The sequence below is a fragment of the Papio anubis genome, chromosome 9 (assembly GCF_008728515.1).
Source record: "Papio anubis isolate 15944 chromosome 9, Panubis1.0, whole genome shotgun sequence".
In the NCBI taxonomy this organism is placed as follows: domain Eukaryota; kingdom Metazoa; phylum Chordata; class Mammalia; order Primates; family Cercopithecidae; genus Papio; species Papio anubis.
This window is the reverse complement of record NC_044984.1, coordinates 89,739,941-89,750,143: the sequence shown is the minus strand read 5'-3', so window position 1 is coordinate 89,750,143 and position 10,203 is coordinate 89,739,941.

Here is a 10,203-nt window from a genome sequence, read left to right as displayed (position 1 = left end):
ACTGGCCGGGCGCGGTGGCTCACGCCTGTAATCCCAGCACTTTGGGAGGCCGAGACGGGCGGATCACGAGGTCAGGAGATCGAGACCATCCTGGCTAACACGGTGAAACCCTGTCACTACTTAAAAAAAAAAAAAAAAATGGAAGAGGCTTTCAGAGGTCTTTTTCCATTTATAAATCATAATGTTGTCTGTTGTTACAGGAGAAACTGTGGCTCAATATGGTTAAGTGATTTGCCTGAGTTTTAGAGAAGTAGTTTTTAATCCAGCATTCAAGTTTAATGACTTGCAAATTTAAGGGCTCTTTGCCTGGCACAGTGGCTCACACTTGTAATCCCAGCTATTCACAAGTCTGAGGCAGGGGATCACTTGGGCCTAAGAGTTTGAGACCAGCCTGGGCAACATAGTGAGACCCTATCTCTTTTTAGAAAAAGAACATGAAAAAACCAAATTCAAGGTATCTGTACTGTCTCCTAGAGGTTAGCTATAAAATGAAATGTATATACATAGGCAGTTTGTCATAACGATGAAGAGCAGATGTTGGTATCTCTTAGGATCTAATTAGGATACTGGTTCTGACACTTTGTGTGTGTGACTGAGTGAGAAAACTACTGAGTCTGTTTTCTTACCTTTAAACAATATCTTCTAGTAATATACTTCTAGGAACATGTATGATGACTATTTTATGTGTATACCATGAACATTTTCTCAAAAAGACACATTTGGAGATCTTCTTTTAAATAGGACTACTTTTTAATGACCAGATTCTGAAAATGTTCATTAACTTTTACAGATGTACATTCGGGCAAAATTACCATTTGCCAACTTAATTTTCAATGGCTATAGCACATCTGCTAAAGACCTTCAAAAGCAAATTGTGAAGACAAGGAATGACTACCATATGGGATATTTCCTACCCAATGACTTCAGAATCCAGTAATTACACATATTCTACCTTATCTCATACTTTTAATTAGAAAATTCTAGACAAGGGTCAAGTTTCAAAAATTGCCTTTATGGATATTTATTCCTTGCCTTAAATCTTTTCTGGAAAGAAATGGCTTATTAGTTAAAAGTCCAGTTCAAGGGAGGCCACTTTCTCTTTAACTAGCTTTAGTATACAGAGCTATTTTGGAGTTTCCGTGAATGTTCCTAAGAGTGTGGGTAAGCCTAGAAAGGTTCAAACCAATAACATTAATTTGACCTGTCAAAGTATGCTTCATCAGGTGTTCATGACCTTCTTGGTGTCAGTGTCTTTTCTGTCAAGGAGGTTATGTAAGTCAATAAATATAACATGCCCAGAACGTATTCAGTGGCTAACAATCACTGGGAATCACAAAAATGGAACTTTAAAATTTACGCTGCTGTTTTCACTGTGATAAATTATCATATGAGGCACTTACATGAACAAACAAAACTTGGAGCAATGAATCAATGGCTTTCCCAGACAACTGCCATATTTTGGCATATTAACAAATTCTGAAAAATAATGAAGAAAAACAGAGATGAAGAAAAAGAGATTTTTACCTTTTGGTACTAATCTATATGGCAAAGAGAAGAATAAAAAAGGCACACAAACAAAAAGATATAAGGAAGTACGGATTTTATTAGAGACTTCTTAAGCTTAGAAGGAACAACAATACACACATATATAAATCTATAGTTGGGTTATTGTAAAATCCTTTAAAATAATTGACAAAAAATTCCATATGATTAAATACAGAAAATAAAGTACTGTGTTAAAAAAATTATAGATATCTGCACAGTCATGTTTATAGCAGCATTATTCACAATAGCCAAGAGATGGAGGCAACCCAAATGTCCACCAACAGATGAATGGATAAAAAAATGTGGTAAATACATACAATGGAATATTATTCAGCCTTAACATGGAAAGAAATCCTATCACATTCTACAATATGGATGAACCTTGAGGACATTATGTTAAGTGAAATATGTCAGCTACAAAAAGACAAATACTGTATGATTCCATTTATATGAGGTATCTAAAGTAGTGAAATTCATAGACAAAAGTAGAATGATGGTTGCCAGGGCTGTGGGGAAGGGGAAAATGGGAGTTGTTTAATGGGTATAGAGTCTCAGATTTGCAATATGAAAAAATTCTGGAGATCTGTTTCACAATAGTGTGACTGAACTTAATCTCACTGAACTATACACATAAAAATGGTTAAGATGGTAAAATTTACATGTGTTTTTAAAAATCACAATTTAAAAGATGCAAAAAAAGAGAGTACTTTGCCTATCCCCCAAAAGGCTATAATCTCAAGTCTTCAGGTAGGGTAGGAAATGTACTACCCTAATATATAAAACACAATTGATCAAAAAGTAAAAATGAAAATACCTCTGAAGGAATATTCTTAAATGATATTTTTTAAAAATCACAGTTTAACGCTCAAGTAAGTGTCTGGATTGAATACGGACTTCAAAAACTATGTAAACAACTATAACTTTTTAACTCTTCACAAATTCCTATTTTCAGTGTTCATAAAGAACAATGTTTAAAAAAGTGGAAAGGCTCCCAAAATACTGAGAACATATATTGTATATAAATCAAGGACAGGTTCACTCATTTCAAACTATGTCAAGAAGTCTATGGGATGAAGCATGTCTGTTGTGATGGATATAGTACAGAACTAACTCCACAGCTGAGTTCTTCAGAGTGAGCCTCTGCAGGCTCACAGTCCTATTTTAAAGAATAACCTATTGACCCAATTTGCTGGTGTTATAAGCTTGGAGGAACAGCACAATTTCAAGTTCCTTTCACATGTGGAGTTTCTGATTAGTCTGTGGTTATTTCAAACATGGTCTATACCTACTGCAGAAGCAAGCATTATTAAAAACATACATTTTCATTGTGCACCATAACTTTTGGATTTGGGGTCCTTTCATACTTTTTCAGAAATATTGTCTTCTAAATTAAACAGAAAAACATGTATGTGACCATAGCGATGCAACAGTTGATACGAGACCATGTGATGGATCAACTAGGTCAGAATATTTTTAAAATCCAGAGTGGCAAGGCATAAAAATAGAGAAACTTACTAAAAATCTTCTACAAAATACTAATGTAAAATGTGAGGTATTAACCCATTTCTACTGTATCATTCTAGCTTGTTTTCATTAACCATAGCAGAACTTCTAAAAGTGAGCTCTAAAATGTGGCAAATTTGATAATAAATTAAGGAAAAAGTCATTAGTCTCCAGAAACAAGAATTTAAAATCATTTGGCACTGGAGCCAGATGGCAAAGACTAAATGCCCTTCAGAAACTATGAACAATTATTCAGTTACATGAGACTGATATAACAGTGTCAAGTAGAAAAACATTTAAGAAAACAGAAACCATTAAATTTGGGGGAGAGTTTAATTTGGAGGGAGAAGTTGATTTTTGGGGTTTTTTAGGGCTAAGTTGCTTCCGCTAAAAATATAGAACTTATAATAAACAAGAATAACTCTCTTCACTGGCAATTAATAATAACTGTATGGAATTTCTATTGTGAGAAATTACTATAATGCCATAGGCTGGTAAGACTTTGTTACCCAATGTCATCCCTCTAATTTTAGAAGGATTAACCAACCAATTTTTGCTAAAAGGTAGGCACACATACCAAAAAATGTGAATCTTGGTGAATATAGGATGTCTGGTAGGCCTCAGGTAATCTTCAGTCTTCACACTCTTGATGTTCCAGGAATGATGCGCGAGTTTAGGTTGGTTCTAGGATAGGCCCAGGGGCCTGGTTTGATCTGGGATCCCTGGGACCATACCTAGAACAAACCCAAACAAAACCAAACTCCTTGGGAGTGCTTTCAGCTCAGGTCGACTTCTGGGCTTTTCACTCATATGGACCTCCAAGACTGTACCAGAACCATACACCAACCTTTAAGGGATAGGAGTGATATTTCTGGAGCCTTCTGTACGTTGTCAGCTGCTAGTACTGTGCCTGAGTAAGCATTATTTAAGTCATGGTATGAACAGAAGGTAACAGATTGGTGCAATAAAAGTGCAGAAAATACTCTGATTTAGAAATGAAGTTAATTTCCTTAAGAATTTACTTAAGGAAGGGGAAAAGGATATGCTTTGTTTAGGATATTATAAAAGAGTAAACTTATAAAAGACATGCTTTAGGTTTAGAAAAATTCTTCAATAATATTCATTTGTAGGTAGCTAACCTTTAGGAAATGATATAAAACTAAAAAACATAAAGCCTAAAACAGTAAAATTATCCCTTACTTTAAGAAAATCTTAAGATATAAATAGGAGAGGAAATATATATATCCATAACCATATCTCATAGAATATACCCATTTTAAAGGATAATGCAGTCAAAAGAATATGCAGCTTAAATACTGTACTACTGCAATAATACATTGCTAAATGAAGTTCAATACATAGAGATAAAACTAATTTCATTGCTGATAAGCTAAAATACATTAAAATGTATAACATAAAAAAATACTATATGCACTTTAATTTATCACACATTTCATTTCATTTCTTTTTTTTTTTTTTTTTTGAGACTGAGTTTCACTCTTGTTGCCCAGGCTGGAGTGCATTGGCATGATCTCGGCTCATTGTAACCTCCGACTCTCAGGTTCAAGCGATTCTCCTCAGCCTCCCGAGTTGCTGGGATTACAGGCATGAACCACCATGCCCAGCTAATTTTGTATTTTCAGTAGAGACGGGGTTTCTCCATGTTGGTCAGGCAGGTCTCGAACTCCCAACCTCAGGTGATCTGCCCGCCTCGGCCTCCCAAACTACTGGGATTACAGGCATGAGCCACCATGCCCAGCCTGTTTTCATTTATTTATTTTTGAGACAGGGTCTCTCGCTCTGTTGCCCAGGCTGGAGTGTAATGGTGCAATCATGGCTCACTGCAGCTGCGGCCTCCTGGGCTCAAGTGATCCCCCTGCCTCAGCCTACTGAGCAGCAGGGACTACAGGCATGTGCCAGTACATCCAACTAATTTTTAAGTTTTTGTAGAGACGAAGTCTTGCTGTTTCTTGCCTAAGCTGGTCTTGAACTCCTGGCTTCAAGAGATCCTCCTGTCTTAGCCTCCCAAAGTGTTAGGATTGTAGGTGTGAGCCACTAAGCCCCAGCTTATCACACATTTTAGAATATCTATAAAATCAATTCCTCCTTATTCATGCTAAACTTTTACATGTGTGAATCTTTGAATCAATTCATCCTCTTTTTGGATGAATTACAGCAATTACACTGAATAGAATCATTTTTCTCTCACAACTACACTCAGAAATTTTCTTCTTCTATCACTAACCTGGCTTTGGCATCATGATTCTCTCTTCTATAATGGCAGTCTCAACTCAAGAAACTGGTTTGGACCACCTATCTTTTTTTTTTTTTTTTTTTTTGAGATTAAGTCTGGCTCTGTCACCCAGGCTGGAGTGCAATGGCGCAATCTTGGCTCACTGTAACCTCCATCTCCCAGGTTCAAGTGATTCTCCTGCCTCAGCCTCCTGAGTAGCTGGAATTACAGACAGGTACCACCACACCCAGCTATCTGCATCTTTAGTAGAGACAGGGTTTCACCATGTTGGTCAGGCTGGTCTGTAACTCCTGACCTCGTGATTCGTCCGCCTCAGCCTACCAAAGTGCTGGGATTACAGGCGCAAGCCACCATGCCCAGCCTGGACCACTTATCTTTTATGATTATTATACCACAGATCCCTTCCATTAGCATAGATAACTGAATGCTGACTGAGGCATGGTCATAAAATAAACAGATTGATTTGACAATTACTTTGTAATGAAAGCAAGAGTCAATATATGCTTACTAACACACAATCAGCATGTTGCTAAAAATAAGTTGTTTGATGCTAGGATATCCATTTCTACACAGATGTGACTTCTACTTGCAAATATTATAACATGCAAATTTTGTTTATTTTTCATTCAAGAGAGAAAAGTGATCCTGCTTAATTATTTAATATTAAATTACAATTTAATCATGCCAAGTACAGAATGACAGTGGGAATTTAGTCATTCAAATATCTGCCAATATCATTAGATCTAACACTGATAACTTTTGGTAAGCTTTTAACATACACTTACTATAGCTGAATAAAAATAAAGACCCTGTTTTTAAAACTAGCATAATCAAAAAATAAATTCTTTGTGGTATAATTGCCTATAGTCTATAAATTTTATTACTTCTCAGGTCTCTGTGACATTAATGGTGAATGTTTTCTTATTTTTCAGGGCTTAAATCTATTTTCATGTCTTGGAAATGAAGATATATTTCTCTCTTAAAAAAAAAAAAAGCCAGCTGGGCACGGTGGCTCAGGCCTGTAATCCCAGCACTTTGGGAGGCTGAGGCGGGTGGACCACGAGGTCAGGAAATCGAGACCATCCTGGCTAACATGGTGAAACCCTATCTCTACTAAAAATACAAATAATTAGCCGGGCGTGGTGGCAGGCACCTGTAGTCCCAGCTACTTGGGAGGCTGAGGCAGGAGAAGGGCGTGAACCTGGGAGGTGGAGCTTGCAGTGAGCCGAGATCACGCCACTGCACTCTATCCAGCCTGGGCGACAGAGCGAGACTGTTTCAAAAGAGCAAAAAAAAAAGCCGATGAAATTCTTAACAGCATGTAGTCTCCAATTCAAATAGAAAATACTATAGAAAATGCTAACTTGAGTGGACCAGTTTTAATCAGCGCCAAATAATTCCAGTATAGAACTAATTTTAGAGAAAGTAAAGTATGTAAACAAAATGGTTTCTTTTGTACAATAACAACTTTTCTATTTTGAGAGCAGGTATCTAATTTGGTAACTTCACTTATTTTAATGATAGCCATGAAACAGGTAGTAAAGTAACAGATGTCACAAAATCCATGCATTTAAGCATAATCCACTTCCTCAAGTCTTCACTTTGAGTTTATTTATTCTTACTTTACAGGTAAGTCTAATAAACTTAGTAATCTGGTCTCCAAAATGAAAGCAGATCAGAAGGCACATTATGAAGGTAGAGAAGGGCTACTGCTACAGGCACACTTAAGCAAGCAGTAATAGAAATGGAAAAACGACTGTTAAAAAACAAAGACATGAAAACTAAAACGAGCACAGCAGAATGGAGCCATTTCGATTAGTCTATCAGATTATAATAATGTTAATGATCATTTTGATACCAAATTAAAATACATTCATATACTATTTAAGAAGACAGTAATGCGTATCAATTTTATGAAGATTTCCTTCAGAGATTATTCCAAAAAATTTTAGTGCTGAAAGAGGTTCAAGCTCTGCAGGAAACTGGGGTATCTAGAATGACTCATTCCCCAAATATTCAAGTTAGCCAGTTCTTATCAAATTAGCCATCTTTAGTCTCATACCAATAGTTCTAGAACGTAAATCTTGATGAACGGAGTTGAAGTTACATTTATAGTGCCATAAGTTTTAAATCTGTGTACTGTACTAAGAACAATGAATGAGAACTATATATTTAACATTTTTCTCAAATATACACAATTATTTATTCAAAAATGATAGTCAAATTTCTCTTATAGTTGAATTCATTAATGGAAGTCCTAGAAACATCATTATATAAACACTGAATTAGAACTTCAAATATATGGCAATCATATATTCAGCCAAGTATTTGTTTTGGCAAGTTTTTAGTAAAGAACTAAGAGGCAAACAAAAGAATGCTAAGCAGTCAAACAGGTATCACAAAGTCCATGCACTTTACTGACAGAAAAGCCCCTTAGCTCTCTTTCAGTCTACTTACTCTTATTTTAGACACAATTCTAGCAAGCTTGGCAATCTGGTTTCTCAGTCCACAGCAGATTAGAAGCAGCAAATTAGGGGCCTATTGCAGGAGGCAGGCACACAAGACAGCGGCAAAAGTGACAGCTGATTATAAGGGAAGATAGAGAAACTGTGAAAAACAGACATAACTCAAAAAAGCACACCAACGTGAGGTCATGTTGTAAAGGGGTACCTGACATATATCTCAGTAGCCCCTGAGGATGAGTTTCTGTTTATCACCCCATGATAGAAACTGATATTCCTAAAGATGACAGAAAAAGTTAAATTATATTCTATATACTCTAGACAAAGTAGAGAAGTAGTGCATTTAGTTATTAAATTATTAAAATGGATTTTAGTTAGCTGAGAAGTTAACTTAGGCAAATTAATCACCTGTCTATGATGACAGATCAATGAATTGTTACTGAATTTTTTTCTATATTTTCTCTTCTAAAATATTTGTAGCTTTATTTTCTAATTAAATGTGAACTGCATAGCTATTTTCTTGTAAGTAGAATTGGAAAAATAAATCAATCTTTAGGCCTTGTGTGGTTGTCATTCTTAGTATAATATCTACTTTAGTTCAAACAATGATTTAGCCGAGCTATAACACACTCTTATAGTATTTAACCTGTTTCTTTGGTTTGGGTATAGGAACAATATACTATGATTAAACCAAATCAGTTGAACTTTTACTCCCATATGATTTCTCATAATTTGTCAAAAAAGTTTCATATTTTACATTATTGATGGGAAGTGAAGAGTTAGTCACCAGAGTGAAATGATCTGTAAGGTCACACTCCACTGACTTACAATTTTGTGGAATGTATCAGGACTTGATTTTTTTAATGCTTTAACACTAAAAGCTTTATAACTTTTCTTATGTCAATCAGAATATTGCTATTATTTTAAGAAAACTGAGTTTTAAATGAACTTTCCTACCTGGAGGTAGACAAAGGGTAAAAATTCTGTCTTCAAGAGTGACCTAAATAGACTCTCACATGCATTCTTCCATTAAGTACTAGGTTTGTCCTGGTAAAACAAACTACAGAAACATCTGTATTAAAAACTGTCAGGAAGATACTCCTGATAAGAATCATACTGTTAAAAATCATACTGTAAAACTTAAAAAGCACAATTGTAACTTTTCCCTGCAATGTTTTATTTTTTTCCCCAGAGGGGTTCTTCTGTATATAGGTAGCAGCTTTTTTTTTTTGAGACGGAGTCTCGCTCTGTCGTCCAGGCTGGAGTGCAGTGACATGATCTCGGCTCACTGAAAGCTCTGCCTCCCAGGTTCATGCCATTCTCCTGCCTCAGCCTCCCGAGTAGCTGGGATTATAGGCGTCTGCCACCACGCCCGGCTAATTTTTTGTATTTTTAGTAGAGATGGGGTTTCACTATGTTGCCCAGGCTGGTTTTGAACTCCTGAGCTCAGGAAATCTGCCCGCCTCGGCCTCCCAAAGTGCTGGGATTACAGGCGTGAGCCACCACGCCCGGCCAGGGTGGCAGCTTTGAAAGCTAGTCAAAAGCCTGCTAAGGGAAGTAAAATATTCTTAGAAAAGTAACAAACAAGAAAACCTACTTATATTGCATTGGTCTGTTTTTAAATACTTCCTAAGGTATTCATGGCAAGAAGAGCAAAGTCCTAGACAGAGGTTCCTAGATTTTATTGGACATAAACAATTATCTACGGCTCATTCCAAAATGACCAACTAAGAATCACTGGGAGTATGGTCTAAAATTTGCATTTTAAAAATAAGACTTTATTTTGATGTAGTTACCCCACTAATACAACCGAGAAACACTGACTTCAAATATTATGAGAGAAAATTACTCCAGGAATTTGTGCAGAGAAGATAATACTTTATCTAGAAAATATTTTAAATATTTTAAAAGATGAAAACTATACAAAAGAATAAATATTCAAATAAAGCTGCAAGATCTTTATGCCATAATTTCAATAAGTAGAGTTTTCACTGGATTATGTAACAAGTAGTGAATGAAACAGATCAGACTGAAAGACTGGAAATTCTTGATTAAAATTATTTAGTCTTTCAAAATTAAAAAGGTATCACCTTAGAGAGCACTGAATAAAACTGATACAATATTATGAAGATATTTCCCCCAAACTTTGTAGCTTTATTTTCTAATTAAGTGTGAATTGCATAGCTATTTCAACTGCATAGCTATTACAATTGTGTAATAAAAATAACATACAATAAAATAATTAAAAATTATTAAACTCTAATTCTTTCCTGTGTAAGGTTATAGGTTAAGAGAGCGATTACCAAGTTTTTCCATAATTGCCTCTTCTAAATCCAAAGAAAAAGAAAACAGTAAACTAAATAAGCGATTTAAATAAGAAAGTAAACCCTAAGTATTATTGAAGAATTTAACAGTTATAACACATAAAGATTTTTAAAA